This window comes from Phoca vitulina, unplaced genomic scaffold (genome assembly GCF_004348235.1).
Source record: "Phoca vitulina isolate PV1807 unplaced genomic scaffold, GSC_HSeal_1.0 scaffold2, whole genome shotgun sequence".
In the NCBI taxonomy this organism is placed as follows: Eukaryota; Metazoa; Chordata; class Mammalia; order Carnivora; family Phocidae; genus Phoca; species Phoca vitulina.
In genome coordinates this window covers 80,709,967-80,731,913 of record NW_022589705.1, presented here as the reverse complement: position 1 = coordinate 80,731,913, position 21,947 = coordinate 80,709,967, and the positions used below count along the sequence as shown (strand labels likewise).

Sequence of the window (21,947 nt, the reverse complement as noted above, 5' to 3'; positions counted from 1 at the left end):
ATGGGGGAATACTTGTATTTTAGAGATATACGCTGAAATATTTACAAATGAAATGAAGTCTGAGATCTGCTTCAAAAGTAATAAGGGCAATTACATCTGAACTTATTCTATGAAGCTAGTATTACTCTGATATCAAAACCAGACAGATTTTGGGGTGCCTGGGTGGCTCAGTCGTTAAGCATCTGCCTTCGGCTCAGGTCATGATCCTGGGGTCCTGGGACTGAGTCCCGCATCGGGCTCCCTGCTCCATGGGGAGTCTGCTTCTCCCTCTCCCACTCCCCCTGCTTGTGTTCCCTCTCTCGCTGTGTCTCTGTCAAATAAATAAATAAAATCTTAAAAACAAAACAAAACAAAACAAAAACCAGACAGATTTTCCCCTCTAAGATCAGGAACAAGACTATGATGTCCAGTCTTCTTTTTTTTTTAAACATTTAACACATTTTTTTTTAAGATTCTCTCTCTCGCTCTGTCAAATAAATAAATAAAAATTTTTAAAAAAAGATTTTATTTATTTGACAGAGAGAGACACAGCGAGAGAGGGAACACAAGCAGGGGGAGTGGGAGAGGGAGAAGCAGGCTCCCCACCAAGCAGGGAGCCTGATACGGGGCTTGACCCCAGGACCCTGGGATCATGACCTGAGCCGAAGGCAGACGCTGAACGACTGAGCCACCCAGGCGCCCAATAAATAAAAATTTTTTTTAAATTAAATTAAAAAAATGCTGCGGAATCCACAAAAAAAAAAAAACCTGCTAGAACCAAGGTAGCAGAATATAAGATCAATATACAAAATCAATTGTATTTCCTATGCACTAGCAATGAACAATACAAAAATGAAATTAAGAAAACAACTTCATTTACAATAGCATCAAAAAGAATAAAATACTGGTGGGCCTAGGTGGCTCAACACGTTGAGCGTCCGACTCCTGATTTCAGCTCAGGTCATGATCTCAAGGTTGTAAGATAAGCCCGGGGTCCAGCTCTATGCTGGGCATGGAGGCTGCTTAAGATTCTCTCTCCGGGGCGCCTGGGTGACTCAGTCGTTAGGCTAAGCGTCTGCCTTCGGCTCAGGTCATGATCCCAGGGTCCTGGGATCAAATTCCGCATCGGGCTCCCGGCTCAGCGGGGAGTCTACTTTTCCCTCTGCCCCTCACCCTGCTCATGCTCTCTTGCACTGTCTCCCTAATAAATAAAATCGTTAACAACAACAACAAAAATGGAACGCCTGGGTGGCTCAGTCGGTTAACTGTCTGCCTTTGGCTCAGGTCATGATCCCAGGGTCCTGGGATTGAGTCCCACATCGGGCTCCTTGCTCAGCAGGGAGCCTGCTTCTCCCTCTGCCTGCTTTGCCTGCCACTCTCCCTGCTTATGTTCGCGCTCTCTCTTTCTCTAACAAATAAATAAAATCTTAAAAAAAAAATTCTCTCTCTCTCCCTCTGCCCACCCCCCACTCATGCACTCTCTCTTAAAAAAAAAAAAAAAGAACAGAATACTTAGGTATAAAATACAAACAGAATACTTTCAAATGCACTCATAATATACTGTTTGTCATTAGAATCAAGCTTTAAACAGGTGATTGAGGCCGTGTGACCAAACATTGCTTGAGGATTAGCCTAGAAATACACAAATATGTTGATATAAGTACCAAGTTTTTAGAAATTTATCTTTTTTGGGGTGCCTAGGTAGCTCAGTCAGTTGAGCACCTGACTTTGGCTCAAGTCATGATTGCAGGGTCCTAGGACTGAGCCTGACGTCAGGCTCCCTATTCAGCAGAGAGTCTGCTTGTCCCTCTGCCCCTCCCCCCACTCATGCTTACGCTCTCTCTTTCAAATAAATAAAATTTTTAAAAAAATTTCTTTTTCAGGGGCGCCTGGGTGGCTCAGTTGTTAAGCGTCTCCCTTCAGCTCAGGTCATGATCCCAGGGTCCTGGGATTGAGCCCCACATAGGGCTCCCTGCTCAGCGGGAAGCCTGCTTCTCCCTCTCCCCCTGCTTGTGTTCCCTCTCTCGCTGTATCTCTGTCAAATAAATAAATAAAATCTAAAAAAAAAAAAAATTTCTTTTTCAGGGGTGCCTGGGTGGCTCAGATGGTTGAGCATCTGCCTTCGGCTCAGGTTATGATCCCAGGATCCTGGGATTGAGCCCCACGTCTGGCTCCTGGCTCGGCACGGAGCCTGCTTCTCCCTCTCCCTCTGCCTCTCTCCCTGCTCATGCTCTCTCTCTGTGTCTGTATCTCGAATGAATAAATAAAATCTTTTAAAAAAAAATTCTTTTTCAGGAATCCTGTTAAAATATTCAATATAAATATAGAGATACAGATTTGAGAATTACTCAGAACACCAAGAACTAAGAACGACAAAACAATGACTCCCACCCATTTAATGCTCACAAATCACCATACCTGAGGTAGTTCTGAGATTAAAAAAAGAAAATACGAATAAATTTAACAGAAGAAGGACAAGACTTGTATGCTAAAAACCACAAAACATAAAAAAAAATTTAAAGACTTAAATAAATGAACAGACATCCCATATTAATGTATTGGAAGATTTAATGTTAAGATGGCAATACCCCCCAAATTAATTTGCAGATTCAATGAATTCCTTATCAAAATCCCAGCTGGCTTTTTTTGCAGAAGTTGACAAGCTGGGCCTAAATTCAGGTGGAAGTGCAAAGGATTCAGCATAGTCAAAACAATATTGAAAAAGAAGACCAGGGATGCCTGGCTAGCTCGGTCAGTGGAGCACGCAACTCTTGATCTCAGGGTTGTGAGTTAGAGCCCCATGTTGGGTGTAGAGATTACTTAAAAAAGTACAATCCAGGGTGCCTGGGTGGCTCAGTTGGTTAAGCATCCACCTCTTGATTTCAGCTGAGGTCATGATCTCAGGGTCCTGGGATCAAGCCCCATTTCCGGCTCTGCTCTGACCATGGAGCCTGGTTAAGATTCTCTCTCCCTCTCCCTCTGCCCTAACCACCCCCCCCAAAATAAATAAGTAAAGTATTTTTTTTTTAACAAGGTTGGGCTTAAACTCATGACCCTGAGATCAAGACCTGAGCTGAAATCAAGAGTTGGATACTTAGGGGCGCCTGGGTGGCTCAGTCGTTGGGCATCTGCCTTCGGCTCAGGTCATGATCCCAGGGTCCTGGGATCAAGCCCCGCATCGGGCTCCCTGCTCGGCGGAAAGCCTGCTTCTCCCTCTCCCACTCCCCCTGCTTGTGTTCCCTCTCTCGCTGTCTCTCTGTCAAATAAATAAAATCTTAAAAAAAAAAAAAAAAAAGAGTTGGATACTTAACTGACTGAGCCACCCAGGTGCTCTGATCATGTCCTTTAAAGCACAAAAGTGGGGCGCCTGGGTGGCTCAGTCAGTTAAGCGGCTACCTTCGGCTCAGGTCATGATCCCAGGGTCCTGGGATCGAGCCCCGCATAGGGCTCCCTACTCAGCAGAGAGCCTGCTTCTCCCTTTCCCTCTGCCTGCCGCTCTGCCTACTTGTGCTATCTCTCTGTCAAATAAATAAATTTAAAAAAATCTTTAAAAAAAAAAGCACAAAAGTTTTTAATTTTGATGAAGTACAATTTATCTATTTTTTCTTAGTTTGTGCTTTTAGGTGTCATATCTAAGAAACTACTGCCTAATCTAAGATTGTAAAGATTTACACCTATGTTTTCTTCTAAGATTTTTGTATTTTTAGACTTTATATTTAGGCCTTTGATCCATTTTGAATTAATTTTTATGTATGGTGTTAGGTAGGGTTCCAACTTTATTCTTTTGCATGTGAGTATCCACCTGGGGCAGGGGGCAGGCAGTGGGGTAGGAGGAAGTTATTACAAAGGGGCAAGAGGAAACATTTAGGGGTGATGGATATGTTCATTTTCTTGACTATGGTGGTGGTTTCACTGGTACATACATAAGTCAAAACTTATTAATTTCACATTTTAAATAGTTGTACTTTATTGTATGTCAATATTTCTTTTTTTTGTTTTTTTATTTTAAGTAGGCTCCACACCCAATGCAGGGCTTGAATTCACGACCCTGTGATTAAGAGTCACATGTTCTATGACTGAGCCAGCCAGGTGTCCCTTAATAACATTCCAATAAAGGTTATAAAAATAAAATAACAGCACCATTAACTCAAATATTTAAACTGCTGGAGTTCTATCAGCCAGACAGTAATTTTTTTTTTAAAGATTTCTTTTGCGGGGCGCCTGGGTGGCTCAGATGGTTAAGCGTCTGCCTTCAGCTCAGGACCCTGGGATCAAGCCCCACATCAGGCTCCCGGCTCAGCGGGGAGCCTGCTTCTCCCTCTCCCTCTGCCTCTCTCCGTGCTCATGTTCTCTCTCTGTATCTCGGTGTCTCAAATGAATAAATAAATAATAAATAAATAAATAAATAAATAAATAAATAAATATTTCTTTTGGGGCGCCTGGGTGGCTCAGATGGTTAAGCGTCTGCCTTCAGCTCAGGTCATGATCCCAGGGTCCTGGGATCAAGTCCCACATCGGGCTTCTGGCTCAGTGGGGAGCCTGCTTCTCCCTCTCCCTCTGCCTCTCTCCCTGCTCATGTTCCCTCTCTGTATCTCTGTGTCTCAAATGAATAAATAAAAAAGAAAAAAGAAAATTAAAAAATAAAGATTTCTTTTGGGGCACCTAGGTGGCTCAGTCATTAAGCGTCTGCCTTCGGCTCAAGTCACGATCCTGGGGTCCTGGGATCGAGCCCCACATCGGGCTCCCTGCTCAGCGGAAAGCCTGCTTCTTCCTCTCCCACTCCCCCTGCTTGTGCTCTCTCTCTCGCTGTGTCTCTCTCTGTCAAATAAATGGAAGGAAGGAAGGGAGGGAGGGAGGGAGGGAGGGAGGGAGGGAGGGAGGAAGGAAGGAAGGAAGGAAGGAAGGAAGGAAGGAAGGAAGGAAGGAAAGCCAGCCAGCTTGGGTGGCTCAGTGGGTTAAGTGTCTGCCTTTGGCTCAGGTCATGATCTCGGGGTCCTGGGATCAAGCCCCACACCGGGCTCCCTGCTCAGTGGGAAGCCTGCTTCTCCCTCTCCTGCTCCCCGCTTGTCCTCTCTGTCAAATAAATGAGTAAAATCTTAAAAAAAAAAAAAAAAAGATTTTTAAGTAATCTCTACACCCAACATGGGGCTTGAACTCACAACCCCAAGATCAAGAGTCACATGCTCTACCAACTGAGCCAGCCAGCAGCCCCAATAATTTTATTGTTTATCTTTTATTTTATTTGTTTAAAGATTTTATTTACTTATTTGAGAGAGAGAGAAAGAGCAAGCACAAGAGGGGGGTGGGGGCAGAGGGAGAAGCAGACTCCCTGCTGAGCAGGGAGCCCATGTCTGGGCTCCATCCTAGGACCCTGATATTATGACCTGAACCAAAGGCAGATGCTTAACCAACTGAGCCACCCAGGCACCCCCATGTTTTATATTTTTAAGTAAACTCTACCCCCAACATGGAGCTCAAACTCAGGACCCCAAGATCAAGAATAGCATGCTCCAAAACAAAAACAAAAACAAAAAAGAGTACCATGCTCTGGCAGCTGGCTCAGTTGGTAGAGCATGCAACTCTTTATCTTCGGGTTGTGCGTTTGAGCCCCAGGTTGTGTGTAGATTACTTAATGAAATTAACAACAAAAAAACCCAACCAATTTTTTCCCCAGAGAATTCATTTAGAAACAGAAATAAGAGAGTTATGATATAGGCCCCTTTTATTTATTTTTTTTTAATTTTATTTATTTATTTGAGAGACAGAGAGGAGGAGAGCACAAGCAGGGGGAACAGCAGAGGGAGAGGGAGAAGCAGGCTCCCCGCAGAACAGGGAGCTGGATGTGGGGCTCCATCCCAGGACCCTGGGATCACGACCCGAGCCGAAGGCAGTCACTTAACCAACTAAGCCACCCAGGTGCCCTGATATAGGCCCCTTTTAGATAAAGATGTATAAACAAAGGGGTCCCCCAGGGATTGATGCTGAAACCTATCCCAAGTAACATTTTTAGAAATTATCTAGAAAAACTACCTAGTGAAATCTTCTCTGTTGGCAGATGACTCTATAGCAGTAGCTAGAAGTATGATGGTACAAAGTTGTGTTGAGAAATGTGGAAAATAGCTTCCATGTATATAAAAAGAAGGTAATGCAGTAATGGAAAAATAGTCCAAACTATAACTATCAGATGATGAGCTCTAAGCTACCTGTTACAATATAAGAAAAGGGTTTCAGAGTCCCTAGACTTATCCTGAATACAGCTACAAAACGCAACAAAATGCTGGCTGTTATTATGAAAGCTCTGGAAACACAGAACACATTATCCTGCCCTTGTACAAACCAAAGTGTATCTGTACCTAGAATAGAATGTGCAGTTGTGGTCATCACTGCAGAAAAAAGGTAAAATAGAGAAGGCCTATAAAGGTATCCAAAAAGACCAGAGGAGCTTCTGTATGCTTACAGATTTAAAAAAAAAATAATACACAGGGGGGCGCCTGGTTGGTTCAATCAGTTGGGCATCTGCCTTCGACTCAGGTCGTGATCCCAGGATCCTGGGATGGAGCCCCACATCGGGATCCTTGCCTCAGCAGGGAGCCTGCTTTTCCCTCTCCCTCTGCCTGCTGCTCCCTCTGCTTATGCTCTCTCTCTCTCTCTCTGTGTCAAATGAATAAATTTTTAAAAATCTTAAAAAAATAATAATAATAGGGGCGCCTGGGTGGCTCGGTCGTTAAGCGTCTGCCTTCGGCTCAGGTCATGATCCCAGGGTCCTGGGATCAAGCCCCGCATCGGGCTCCTTGCTCAGCGGGAAGCCTGCTTCTCCTTCTCCCACTCCCCCTGCTTGTGTTCCCTCTCTCGCTGTGTCTCTCTCTGTCAAATAAATAAATAAAAAATCTTAAAAAAAAAAAATAATAATAATATATAGGGACACCAGGGTGGCTCAGTCAGTTAAGCGTCTGCCTTCAGCTCAGGTCATGATCCCAGGGTCCTGGGATCGAGTCCAGCATCAGGCTCCCTGCTCTGTGGGGAGCCTGCTTCTCCCTCTCCTTCTGCTGCTCCCCCTGCTTGTGCACACGCTCTCCCTGTCTCTGGCAAATAAAGAAATAAAATCTTTAAAAAAAAATTATAGGGCGCCTGGGTGGCTCAGTTGGTTAAGCGACTGCCTTCGGCTCGGGTCATGATCCTGGAGTCCCAGGATCGAGTCCCGCATCGGGCTCCCTGCTCAGCGGGGAGTCTGCTTCTCCCTCTCCCACTACCCCCTCTTGTGCTCTCTCTCATTCTCTCTCTCAAATAAATAAATAAAATCTTTTAAAAAAATAAATAAAAAATAAAAAAAATTATAGATAGATAGGACACTTTAATATACAACAAAGAAGATGTGAAATGGTAAACACAGATTCTGCATCAAACCTTAGAAATTATAAAGCAGTTAGAAGGGGCGCCTAGGTGGCTCAGCTGTTAAGCATCTGCCTTTGGCTCAGGTCATGATCCCAGGATCCTGGGATCGAGCCCCGTATCGGGCTCCCTGCTCAGCGGGAAGCCTGCTTCTCCCTCTCCCACTCCCCCTGCTTGTGTTCCCTCTTTCGCTGTGTCTCTCTCTGTCAAATAAATAAATAAAATCTTTTTAAAAAAGCAGTTAGAAGTATAAAGAAACAATAAAGTATATTATTTTTTAAGCCCAGATTTTAGACTCAGACAGGAGTTTTACGTCAAAAAAAAGGGGGGGAGAAGGAAGGGAGGGAGGAAGGCTTTGAATTCTAGTACCAATAGGCTTAGCTGTGACCAAGGGCATGTTACTTAATTTCTTCAGGCCTCACTTTTCCCACCTGTAAATAACTAATTTGAAGGACACTGTGAGGAGGAATGTGCACACTGCCTGGCACATAGTATACACTTGCTACCAAGCAGCTACTGCTTTTATTAGGACCAATAAAAAGTAATAGTTTACTACCCAATCCAGCATATAAAGTAATAAAACTCATTACTCAGATGAGGTGTACAGAATATAAGAAAAAATAATGTATATAGTCTAGATAAATGCACAGGTAACATTTCCATAAGAAATTCCTAAGAGAAATTATGAATTTTGGGCAACACAGTCCTAAATTTTGAAGTTGACATTTTCATCCCTTTCCCACAAGCAGAATTCAGGGCTAGACAGATGATGTATCCAACCAAATATGCCATTTCCTAATTTACAACAACTGTTAACATTTATTGAGCACTGGACTAATGATAATGACGTCATTTAATTCTTCTAATACCCTTTGAGATATGCTCTGTATTTTACAGAAAAATTACACAGGTCTCCATTTTACATATGAGAAAACTGAGGTTGAGTCATTGCCCAAGATTACATACAGAGCCAGTAAGTGTAAAGAGGCTACATTTGAACTCAGATGGACTGACTCCAGAATCTACACTCATAACCACAGAACTATACTGTCTCCTACTACGCAAGAAATGTTGGGTGTTGGATATTCAAGAATGAGGTGAATGATGAAAGACTGCACAGGAAGGAAATATTAAAAAATGATGCCCAGGGGTGCCTAGGTGGCTCACAGTTAGGTGTCTGCCTTCGGCTCAGGTCATGATCTCGGGGTCCTGGGATCGAGCCCCACATCGGGCTCCCTGTTCAGCGGGGAGTCAGCTTCCCCCTCTCCCTCTGCCCCTCCCCCTGGCTTGTTCTCTTTCTCTCTTGCTCTCTCTCAAATAAATAAAAATCTTTTTAAAAAATAAATAAACAGGGGCGTCTCGGTGGCTCAGTCCCTTTGGCTCAGGTCACGATCCTGGCGACCTGGTATCTAGCCCCGCATTGGGGCTCCCTGCTCAGTGGAGAGCCTGCCTCTCCTTCTTCTCCTCCTTGCTTGTGCGCGCTCTCTCTCAAATAAATAAATAAAATCTTAAATAAATAAAGATGCCCAATGAGGCCAACCCAGCCAAGATCACTGCCAGCTACTTAAATTTAGGATGGCCAAAAGCATGAACACTGAAACAACAAAAACTGATTAACGTGGATGTGACAAACGTAATGGAAGAAGGGAAACCTAAAAATCCCTAAACTATGGTCTCAGCTATGGTAAACAAAATGCAGAGAAAGAGGAAAATAAGTCAAAATGCTAACTGGTAGTGGGGCACCTGGGTGGCTCAGTCAGTTAAACGTCTGACTCTTGGTTTTGGCTCAGGTCATGATCTCAAGCTCCTGGGATCACGCAGCAAGGAGTCTGCTTCTCCCCCTCTCCCCCTCCCCCCCCACTCTCCTGTGCAAGCACACACTCTCTCTCTGTCAAATAAATAAATATTTTGAAAATAAATAAATAAATAAATAAATAAATGCTAACTGGTAGGATCATGGATGATTCTTATTCTCTGCTTCATACTTTTTGAATTTGGCCAATTTAAAAAACAATTTTTACAAAGAGCACTCATTATTTTCGTAATCGGAAAAAGGCAGAAATAAAAATAAATCTGAGGTAACTTTCACTCTTTATTCACTTCCGATTGTGTAATTTGTTGCAATGAGCATGTATTACTTTTGTAATTTCAAAGAGATTTTAAAAACAAATAAATCTAATGTATTAGAAAAGGGAAGTAAATTACATGCAAATACCAAAGCAAAAAAAAAAGGATGTGATATAAGATTAAGCAAATTAAAGGAGCTATAGTTTGTTGGAAAGAATTCTAGATACGCATCAAAAGACCTGGGTTCATACTGATACACACATCAATGTGGATGAATTCCAAAAATTTTATATAGAACAGGAGAGTTCAGACACAAAAGAGTGCATATGGTAGGAGTCAAGAACAGGCAAAATTAATTTGTAAGGACAGAAATCAGAACAGTGGTTGCCTCTAAGACAGTGGGGACTGACTGGGTGTGTGAGGGAACACTGTAAGGTTATGGAAATGTTCTATCTCTTGACTGGGGTGTTGGCTACACGTGTGTTTACACTTGTCAAAACTCATCTGATTATATACTTGCATTTCTGTCCATTTCACAGTATGTAAACTGTACCATTAAAAAATCTGATTAGGGCACCTGGGTGGCTCAGCTGGCTAAGCGATTGCCTTGAGCTCAGGTCACGATCCCAGGGTCCTGGGATCGAGTCCCACATCAGGCTCCCCTGCTCTGCGGGAAGTCTGCATCTCCCTCTCCCTCTGCCTCTGCCTGCCACTCCCCCTGCATGTACTCTCTCTGTCAAATAAATAACAAAATATTTTTTAAAAAATTAAATTAAATTAAAAATCTGATTAAATTCAAAAAAAAGAAAAAAACCTCACTAAAAAAAATAAAGGACAGGGGCCCCTGGGTGGCTCAGTCGGTTAAGCATATGACTCTTATTTCAGCTCAGGTCATGATCTCAGAGTCCTGGGATCAAGCCCTGTTGGGGCTCTGTGCTCATTGTGGAGTCTGCTTCTCCCTCTGCCCCTCCCCCACTTTGTGTGCACTCTCTCTCTCAAATAAATAAATACAATCTTTCAGGGGTGCCTGGGTGGCTCAGTTGCTAAGCGTCTGCCTTCGGCTCAGGTCATGATCTCAGGGTCCTGGGATGGAACCCCGCATTGGGCTCCCTGCTCAGTGAGAGTCAGCTTCTCCCTCTCCCAGTCCCCCTAGTTGTGTTCCTGCTCTCTCTCTCTGTCAAATAAATAAATAAAATCTTTTAAAAAAATAAAAAAGGGGCGCCTGGGTGGCTCAGTCATTAAGCGTCTGCCTTCAGCTCAGGTCATGATCCCAGCGTCCTGGGATCGAGCCCCGCGTCAGGCTCCTTGCTCAGTGGGAAGCCTGCTTCCCCTCTCCCACTCCCGCTGCTTGTGTTCCCTCTCTCGCTGTGTCTCTCCCTGTCAAATGAATAAATAAAAATCTTTTAAATAAATAAATAAATAAATAAATAAATAAATAAATAAATAAAATAAAATCCTTCAAAAAAATTAAAAATACAGACGCCTGGGTGGCTCAGTGGGTTCAACGTCTGCCTTTGGCTCAGGTCATGATCCTGGGGTCCTGGGACCAAGTCCCGCATGGGGCTCCCTGCTCAGCGGGGAGCCTGCTTCTCCCTCTGCCTGCCGCTCCCCCTACTTGTATGCTTTCCCTGCTTGTGTGCACTCTCTCTGACAAATAAATAAATAATAAATAAAAATAATTAACTAATTTAAAAAGTAAAAATAAAGGACAGTGGGCTGGGAGGATGAGCAAAATGGGTGAAGGGGAGTGAGAGGTACAGGCTTCTAGTTATGGAATGTACAAGTCATACGGATGAAAAAAAGAACAGAAGTCACAGGGATGAAAGGTACAACGTAGGTAATATAGTCAAAGGTATTACAATAGGCCTGTTATGATACTTGTAGTGAGCATTAAGTTATCAAATCATTACGTTGTACACTTGAAACTAATGTAATATTGTGTGTCAACTATACTTCAGATAGATGATAGATAGCTAGAGGCTGTAGAGTACAATGAAGGGGGAAAAAAGACAGTGTTCAACTCAAATCTGCAATTATTAGTTGAGTGACTCTAAGGAAGTTACTTAACCTCTCTGAGCTTGTTTACCTATAAAATGTAGCTACTAACATAATATAACTTATCTCAAGTGCTGGGGAGTGACTATAATGGCATATGCCAAAGCGGGAGCACTGTGGTTTGCGATTTTTCATTGCAAATGAATGCTAAAGAGTTTTAAAAGTAAAAAGGGGCAAAATTGTTCTTCTACTTTTCACAATTCCACAAATGACTTTGGTATCAGGAATACTATTCTTTAAAGACTATCAATATTCTACAAAAGGAAATTTAGAGTTCCCAATTGTGAATGGCAAGGAACATCAATGGGCATGGCCTAAGACCTCCTTCTACACAGTTAAACACAATTTCTCAAGATATGATTTAAGAGAAAGTTTTTTAGGGGTACCTGGGTGGCTCAGTTGGTTAAGTGTCTGCCTTTGGCTCAGGTCATGATTCCAGAGTCCTGGGATCAAGTCCTGCATCGGGCTCCTCAGCGGGGAGTCTGCTTCTCCCTCTGCCCCTCCTCCCGCTTGTGCTCACTCTCTCTCTCAAAAATAAATAAATAAAATTTTTTTTTTTAAAAAGAGAAAGTTTTTAATTTTTTATTTATTTTTAAAGATTTTATTTATTTATCTGACAGAGAAGAGCACAAGCAGGGGGAATGGCAGGCAGAGGGAGAGAGAAGCAGGCTCCCCAATGAGCAGGGAGCCCCATGTGGGACTCGATCCCAGGACCCCAGGATCATGACCCGAGCCGAAGGCAGTTGCTTAACCAACTGAGCCACCCAGGAGCCCAAGAGAAAGCTTTTTAGACTGCTTTTTAGTACTCAGGGGAGAAGAAGGTCTCACTTTTGAATACTTGAGAGTAAAAGAATTGTTATTTTACTATGTCAATTACATAATTTAAGTATCACTGTAAGCCACATCATATGTATGTGTTTATATATGTATGTGTGCATATACACACACATATTCACTCAAATTGGAACTAAGCTGAACCACTGCTTCTTTTCAAAAGGGCTTCTATATTCTAAAAATAAGAAACATACTTCTATTCAACTGGAATTAATCTTACAACTAAGAGAGTATGCCTCAGACTCCCATATTTTACCAGAAAAGAAAAACAGCTTGAAAAGTAATATTACAGGCAAAGTTTAATAGCCTCTCCCATCAATCTCAAATTATTTTTCTTTATTGGTGTGTAGAAATCATGAAGAGCAAATTTTTCTGAGATATTTCTATATCTGAACATTATTTCCTCTGCAAGCATTCAACAATTCTTGTTTCTATTCTTCTCTTTTCTAATTCAATTCTGTTTGGTTTCTAAGTTAAGAAGTGTGTTTCATTTGCATAAATGGTAACTATTCTGAGATACCATTCATAACTATACATTTGAATTCTCCAGAGTACCATTCACAACTTCAAATGGAACAGGAAAAAATGCATTCAACATCACTTTAATGGTGACTAAGACATGAATGATTATAATGTTATATTGTAGAGGATTGGTCAAAGGAGAGTGAAGTCCCCAAATGTTACTACTAACTTGTAATCACTTTATGAATGCCCCAAGGGACCAAGAACCATTGCCTTGACCAATCTACCTATGACAAAAAAATACTGAGCTCAGAAAAACATGCCCATTAGCTTAACATAATTTTTTTAGAGTTATAAAGTATCTATGTAGGGCCACCAAAAATTATCGAAGAAGAATCCTGACAAGTCCTGGCAAGTCTTCTATAAAACCAATGCTGATTTTTCTCTAGGTGTTAAACTTTTCAGCTGTGAGCTTTTCTGAGAAAATCTTTTATGCAAGGTAGTAATAGTCTAGTTCTTTACTCCACTAATCAGCAGTAGAAACTAAATTTACATAGATCTGTATAAATAATTCAGCTATCTATCTGTACTGCTCTAATATATTTATAATTTTTTATTAAGATTTTATTTATTTATTTGACAGAAAGAGGGAGACATCGAGAGGGAACACAAGCAGAGGGAGTGGGAGAGGGAGATTCCCACTGAGCAGGGAGCCCGATACGGGGCTCGATCCCAGAACCCTGGGATCACAACCCGAGCCGAAGGCAGACGCTTAACAACTAAGCCACCCATGCTCCCCTGCTCTAACATATTTAAACCAAATAAAATAAAATTTAAACAGAAAATGAAAATAATGGGGCTAGGGCGCCTGGGTGGCTCAGTCGTTAAGCGTCTGCCTTCGGCTCAGGTCATGATCCCTGGGTCCTGGGATCGAGTCCCACATTGGGCTTCCTGCTCAGCGGGAAGCCTGCTTCTCCCTCTCCCACTCCCCCTGCTTGTGTTCCCTCTCTCGCTGTCTCTCTCTCTCTGTTGAAAATAAAATCTTTAAAAAAATAAATAAGTAAAAAAAAAATAATGGGGCTATTTTAAGGCTGTCACTTCCTGGTTTCCCTCATTTTTCTTTTTTTTTTTTTAAGATTTTATTTATTTATTTGAGAGAGAGTGAGTGAGCTACCTAGGTGCCTCTAAAGATTTTATTTATTTGTTTGTCAGAGAGAAAGAGAGATAGAGAGAGCACAAGCAGGAGGAGCAGCAGGCAAAGGGAGAAGCAGGCTTCCGCTGAGCAAGGAGCCCCATGAGGATTCTGGACTCAATCCCAGGACCCTGGGATCACGACCTGAGCCAAAGGCAGACGCTTAACTGACTGAGCCACCCAGGCATACCCTCATTTTTCTTTCTTATCCAAAAGTCATAAACAAGAGATTGTATAACTAGAAGAAGGAATAAAAGGAGAGTGCATACCTAAGAACAACTACATTTACTTCCCTCTATGATTCCACCACCCCTATCCTCCATATAGTTCTCAACAGGGGGAAACCGTGCCCCTGGGAGATGTTTCACAGTATCTGGAGACATTTCTGGTTGTCAGAGCTACTGAGAAGAGGGTACTAATAGGTAGTGAGTAAAGAGCAGAGACACTGCTAAACATCCCACAACGCACAAGACAGCCCTCCATAATAACAGATTATCCCACCAAAATGTCAATAGTGTCAAGGTTGGGAAACCCTTCCCCAAGGCCTAAGAAAGACCTACCTCTCAGAAGACCCTCAATAAATGTTTGCTGATCTGAACTGTAAAGACCATGAACTGGAAGAAAAGCAAAACCTACAAGAATGAAGTAGAAGACAGAGGTCATGGTTTAAGCATTATTAGCATCTACTAAGCCTTTATCGTGTGTTGAGCACCAGTCAAAACAAAAATGAACAATTCAGTTCTGCTCGTAAGGGGCTCATGGTCAGGCAGGGAGAAGAATTTTGCAATTTGTCTAACATCAGATTTGACAATCTGATAAATATTTTAACAAAGGAGAAAACAGGGGCGCCTGGGTGGCTCAGTCGGTTAAGTGTCTGCCTTTGACTCAGGTCATGATCCAGGATCCTGGGATCAAGCCCGGAGGGAGTCGGAGTCGGGCTCCCTGCTCAGTGGGGAGTCTGCTTCTCCCTCTCGCCCCCCCCCCCCCCCCCCCCCACCCCCCCTCCACCAAAAAAAAAAAAAAAAAAAAAAAAAAAAAAAACAAAGGACAAGGAAAGAGAAAACGGACAAAGGAGTCACTCAATTTTTCCTGGGAAGGCTTCATGGAAGAGATGACATCTTAGCTCAGTTCAGAAGAGTAGGAAGTGTCTTATTTCATAGCTTATAAGCCTCTTTCCAAAACAAAGAACCATTCATTTCTTCAGTCAACAAAAAGTTACAGAACACCGGGGCGCCTGGGTGGCTCAGTCGTTAAGCGTCTGCCTTCGGCTCAGGTCATGATCCCAGTATCCTGGGATCGAGCCCCACATTGGGCTCCCTGCTCTGCGGGAAGCCTGCTTCTCCCTCTCCCCTCCCCCTGCTCGTGTTCCCTCTCTCACTCTGTCTCTCTCTGTCAAATAAATAAATAAAATCTTAAAAAAGAAAAAGTTACAGAACACCAATTATGTTCCATACATTGTGTTGTGTGTTGGAGACCCAGTCAAACTAAACCTTCCATTTTATCCCTTGGCATCAACTGGTGCCCAGCAGCCCCCCTCTCTCACCCAAATATCAAACAATTATTGCATTTTGTACCTATTCCCAATTTAGCAACTGTCACCCTAATCAGTCTTACTAAGTAAAACCACTACCACAGAAATAAAACTTTCAGTTGCCTGTAGACACAGACTCTGTCTAATCCTGCCTAAGTCACAAAATCACGGCAGAGTAACTAACTAGCAATGAACTGCCTATGGGTCCAGATCTGCCAACTGTGTCGGTATCTGGGAAAACCCTTTTGCTGGGGGCGCTTGGGTAGCTCAGTTGGTTAAATATCCGACTACCGATTTCGACTCAGGTCATGATATCAGGGTTGTGAGATCAAGCCCTGCATTGGGCTCTCCACTGGGCATGGAGCCTGCTTAAGATTCTCTCTCTCTCCCTCTGCCCCTTCCCGCCCCCACCATCTCTTAAAAAAAAAAAAAGAAAGAAAAAAAGAAAAAAGCTATTTACTTTATGAAAAACTCTGGGTCCTCTTCCACCCTACCCAACGCATGCCAGGACCAGCAGCAAAGTAACCAACATATAGGGGCACCTGGGTGGTTCAGTTGGTTAAAGCGTCTGACTCTCGGTTTTGGCTCAGGTCACGAACTCAGGGCTGTGGGATCAAGCCCTGTGTGCCAGGCTCCACGCTCAGTGTGGGGTCTGCTTGTTTCTCTCCCTCTGCTCCTTCCCCTCCCCCCACTCTCTCTCTCTCTAAAATAATAAAATCTAAAAAGAAAAAAGTAACCAACATATATTTATTGAGCACCTACAATATGCTTATGTCTATGGTTCTCAACCCGAGCTGTGTACTGACATCAGAGCTCCCAACCCAGATATGAATTTTTTTTTTTAATTTTATTTATTTCTTTGACAGAGAGAGACACAGCGAGAGAGGGAACACAAGCAGGGGGAGCGGGAGAGGGAGAAGCAGGCTTCCCACAGAGCTGGGAGCCCGATGAGGGGCTCGATCCCAGGCCCCTGGGATCATGACCTGAGCCGAAGGCAGACGCTTAACGACTGAGCCACCAAGGCGCCCCCAGATATGAATATGTCTTAATGGTAAATTCTAATGCAAGACAAGTTTGATGCATTACAGAATACAAAAGAAGTACAAGACACAGTTCCTGTCTTGAAGAGCTTATCCACAGTCACAACAGAGTACCTTGGAAAAGGATGTTAGTCCACCAATTGTAGTTCTTTTGCAATTCTATCAGTGCTTATAAAATAGAAGAAACTGGGGTAGTCTGGATAAAAATTGCTCCTATTGCCTAGTCCAGTCATACACCGAATCCACCTGCAACTCCTGATATGCTGTTCTATACCCTTTCTATCTCCCAGACAGTAAAAGTACCATTCGCAGGAACTATGGAGACACCCCAAGTAGGAGGATGAATTTGAGGCCCACAAATCAGGAGGCTACAGGGTATCCTGAAGGCCAGAATCTCTCAAATTCATGCTGTCATGAGGCTTCTTTTTTTTTAAAAGATTTTTATTTACTTATTTGTCAGAGAGAGAGAGTGAGCGAGCACAAGCAGAGGGAGGGGCAGAGGGAGAAGCAGGCTCCCCCCTGAGCAAGGAGCCCAATGTGGGACTCGATCCCAGGACCCTGGGATCATGACCCAAGCCGAAGGCAGACGCTCAACCAAGGTTTCCCATGGGGCCTCTTTTAAAGAGAAGAAATAATTCTTTCACCTCCAACACCACCAATCTACCTCACTCTATAGCTGAACTGCCCAAGAAGAGTAAAGAATAGAGTTTTTTTAAATTTACTCCTAGAGGACCTGGCCATTTAAAGAAATCACCCAAATTCATAAGGCTGGTAAATTCAAATTTCTCATATAGCATACACTTAAAATAAAAATACTCTAAATTAAATATATTTTATTAAACTCCTTACCAAGATATTCAAACTGTGGAAGCTTCAAAAATTAAAAATAAAAAATATTGTTAAGTAAACTCTACCCCCAAAGTGGGGCTTGAACTCACACTCTCAAGATCAAGCATCACATGCTCTACTGACTGAGCCAGCTAGGCATCCCAAAATTAAAAACTTTTCAGTCGGTAGAGGATGCAACTCTTGATCTTGGGGTTGTGAATTCAAGCCCCACACTGGGCACAGAGCTTACTTTAAAAAATAAAATAGAATAAAAAATTATTTTTTCAACCTAAATCCTACCCAGCAGTGATGACCTCATACTAAAGACCACCCTGAAGAGAGAATGAGCTTTAAATTCTGCAAACATAAATCTACAGATCCTCACCTGATTAGTCTTTCTCTGAATTATACAGAAAAAGGTATAATTCTCTCTCTTTTTTTTTTTAAAGATTTTATTTACTTATTTGACAGAGAGAGACAGAGAGAGAGAGAGAGAAAACACAAGCAGGGGGAGTGGGAGAGGGAGAAGCAGGCTTCCCGCCGAGCAGGGAGCCCGATGCGGGGCTCAATCCCAGGACCCGGGGATCATGACCCGAGCCGAAGGCAGAGGCTTAACGACTGAGCCACCCAGGCACCCCAAAGGTATAATTCTCTTAATTGTTACACAAAAACCGGTGAGCACAAGACCCTATAAATTACTTTTTTAAAAAGAGGTGTAGGGAAAAAAAATAATAAAAATAAATTAAAATTAAAATTAAAAAGAAGGGTAGGGTGCCATTCAAAGATCTAAAAAAGGGAACAAGGAGGGTATTAAAAGGTAAATTTGAGGGGCGCCTGGGTGGCTCAGTTGTTAGGTGTCTGCCTTCGGCTCAGGTCATGATCCCAGGGTTCTGGGATGGAGCCCCGCATCGGGCTTCCTGTTCAGCGGGAAGCCTGCTTCTCCCTCTCCCCTTGCTTGTGTTCCCTCTCTCTGTGAAATAAATAAATAAAATCTTTAAAAAAAAAAAAAAAAGTAAATTTGGGTACTTAAGGAAAAATGTACATTGGCACGTATTAATTATAATAAGACAATTACATGAAAGAAACACATGAACAAAAACTGTCTTCCATGTACTACTGTTTTTAGGACCCACAGCTTTGAAATTAGTTTGGCTCACAATATTTTTCCTTGTAATTGTCCTTGTCATCATATAACTTTTATCCAAACTTATATGGACCCATATAAGTTTTACCCATTTATCCACAATCCCTTAACTTCAATTCCAAAATCTAAAAGGATGTAAAAATAAGTTTTTCATTATTCATTTGGTAGCAAAACCCAACATGAAATGACATGAGGCTATTTATAGTATTTATTTATACCAGTTGGAATGAACATTTACTACAGAAATGGTAATGTGTTTGATTACAAGGTGCTGCCCCTCACCTCTCTGGGATGTTACGTAACACACAGTACATGTACCATATTCCTTTTCTAAAATCCCAAAAGTTCTATATTCAAAAAACATCTGGTCCCAAGAACTGATGTGGTGTGGTTGTTTTTTTTTTTTTTTTTTGGCCCCAAGGTACTATGGACTGGTATGCTAATTAAGTCTGTCTTATACAGAAAATATAACTAATATAGAGAATGAAGGTAGATCTTCAGATAAAATAAATTCAATGCCTTAACAACTATTCACACATACACAATCCTGTAAAACGCAGCATTAAAAAGACTTTTAACAAATGTCAAAACTCAAACACACCATCATGTGTTTTTTCAAGTGACGGCGGTATCTGCATCATCCAGTATCTAGATCATTCTTCTTAGGTTGAAATTCACTAATTTAAATCACAGTTAAGACAGGCCAAAGACTGCAACTGGCAATTAAGTTGAGAAAAAGAATCATCCACTGGTAAACAACAAACTCAGTAAAATGTTCTGACTTTTAAGAAATTTATCTCAAAGGGTTGCATATCTAAAATTATCATTCTAGGGACGCCTGGGTGGCTCAGTCGGTTAAGCCTCTGCCTTCCCTCAGGTCATGATCTCAGGGTCCTGGAGTGGAGTCCCGAGTCCTGAATCAGGCTCCTTGCTCAGCAGGGAGCCTGCTGCTCCCTCTGCTTGTGCTCTATCTTAAATAAATAAATAAAAATTAAAAATAAATAAAAAATAAAGGTATCATTCTAGAATACAATTTCTCAACTTTGAACAAATTACAATTGACTTTTTCTGTGAAAGCAGGGCCTCGGACAGGGACAGCAACAGGAACAGCTCTTAAAGATAGCTGACCTGGAAGAAGAGTTTCACAGTTCTTTCCTTCCTTCCTCCTTCAGTTGCTGCTTTTCTGGTTTTAGAATTTCAAACAAAGAAATACATATTGGCTCCACTGCTAAGAAACGCCCTCTTTCTCAGCAACTTCCTCTTCCAATTTTCTTCCCTACCATTGACATATGAGAACAATACACTGCCGGTCCTACCATTTTGATTAACCAAAAGCTGAGGCTTGGAAAAATTAAGGGCTACAATTTATCGTATCCAACTACTAGTCTCTGACTCCAGGTCCACAATCTTCACTCATCTACAAGTCAGATAACAGGGAACACAAAGAAAGGAAGGAACATTACACTTCATCAGAGGCAGGACACTGAAACTTTCGTTCCAGGAATCCAAAGAAATTTGAACAAGTGGGAAATTTCTCTCGTCCCAAGAAAATTTAGCCTTCTTAGGGAGGAGAAAAGGTAACTGGCCTGGCACCTCTGAACTAAGAGTCAAGTCTATACACCAACAGTTGGTGAACTTCTACAAGTCACCCAGTCAGGATTCAAACTGAGTTCTTTGAGGTTCTGACATACTTCAAAGTAACTTTTACAATTTACAAATGGTCCTTTCCAAATCACAGACTGAAGAAAGGGAATGCACTTATAATTAGCCATCCAGAGATCAAGGTCCAGCCTGTCTCCATGCCAGAGGTCAATTCAAGTGTCTGGGACCAGACCCCTCCCCCCGTTTGTGACAAAGCAAACTTCTTTTAAGTGGACAATGACTTCCCCCTTGTCTGGTGATTCTCAAAGGAAACCACGTTATGGTTGATAAGCGCTGTACCTCACCGTGTGACCTTGGACAAGTTACTTAATTTCTCTGAAACTCAGTTTCCTTATGTGTAAATTCTCAACAGCGGCTGTGAAAATTAAGTAAAAACATAAGCCTAAACAAGGGCTGGCACACAGTAGGAGCACCATAAATGCTCCCCCTCCTACTCCTAACCCTCCTGAATTCTTTCGGGCCTAAATTTCAATCACTGCCCCAAGAGGTTCCAAGGATGCTTTCCTCTCCTCTGATGCTATGGAGCACCAGTGTATAAAACTTTGCCATCTCAGAGGCTCTAGGATCCTGGAGGACCGAGACACCTGGGATCCATCCAGCCTTCATCCAAGAGCCCCTTTAGCCAACTCTCCTCCTTACCCTGTACCATCCTGTACATATACATACATACATACATACATACATACACACAGACGTACGTGCACACAGTCCTCTCCGCCACTCAACTTAGCAGGCCAGGGATCTCAAAGAGCACCACAATTCCTTCATGGCCCAGAGATGGAAACTGAAGCTCCGCCTGGAGAAGAACCTGCCCAAGATCTCCAAGAATATCTGAGATCCAACTCATGTACAACTGCCTGCAAAGCCTCCGTTTTACAAATAGGGAAACTGAGGCCGAGAGAGGGAAGTGACTTGCCCAAGGTCACACAGCGAGTGAGTGGCAGCGCCAGGTCAGGTTGGGGGCACTTTCGCACCTCACAGATTCGCCGGCCCCTCCAAGTCTCCGAGGGGATCTCCAGGACACCTCCTCCCTGGGGAGGGGAGTGTAGAGTTCTAGGCCACCCCGCGCTGACCGCTCGACCGGGCACTCCCCATCCGCGGCAGGAGGCGCGCCACCCACTCCCCCGGGACCCCGCGAGGTTCGGGGCAGGGGGTGGGGGGTGGCGGCGCGGCCGGGCCGGCGCCTCACGGTGGGGCCCGCCTGCGGGGACTTGTTGCTCACCTGGTCTCGCGCGGTCGCCCTCAGCGACAGATGGGCCGGCCAGCCGCCCTTCCCCGCACGGGGTCTGTTCCCGCGGGCCGCCTCCGGGGATGCCACACAGCCAGACCCCCCTCAGCGCGCTACGCCCCCAGCCGCGTTCACCCGGCCCGCGTCCGCCATTACGCGATTCCCCTCCCTGGGACGCAGCCACACCCCGCCAACGGCCCTGATTGGCTCTCTGCCCCACCCTCCTGGGGCTTTCGGGCATCCCATTGGCCTGAGTGGAGTGCCAGTTAAATAGCTACGCAAAAGGCGTACTCAAGGATACCGACTGGGGAGCTCCACCCGAGCTACTTCCGCAATCGGAGTAAACAGCGGGAGGGCAAACCAAGTGAAGTGGGGGTGGAGATTAAACTGAGTCAACTCCTAAATTCAAGGTAGGAAAATCCCACCTAAGAAAGTGTAAAACCTCGTACAAAGTGTATTGAAAGATGGATTCTTCTTGTTAGAGTTCAAAGAATCAGGATTTTTGGTGGAAGGAAGGGGCCAAAACCATGAACTTT

At 43.3% G+C, this 21,947-nt stretch overlaps 1 protein-coding gene across 2 annotated transcripts in view; it reads right to left on the bottom strand.

Moving 5' to 3' along the window:
* The window catches only part of WASF2 (WASP family member 2), a 74,011-nt gene extending 52,426 nt beyond the window's left edge, over positions 1-21,585 (bottom strand). The window contains exon 1 of one of the 2 annotated variants that reach the window (XM_032390334.1): positions 21,406-21,585. The gene's annotated coding sequence lies outside the window, so the exon portion shown is untranslated. Of the gene's footprint in view, positions 1-19,649; positions 20,849-21,405 lie in introns of those variants that run through there. The other variant, XM_032390353.1, reaches the window with a different exon arrangement.
* Between the last annotated feature and the right edge of the window lie 362 nt (positions 21,586-21,947).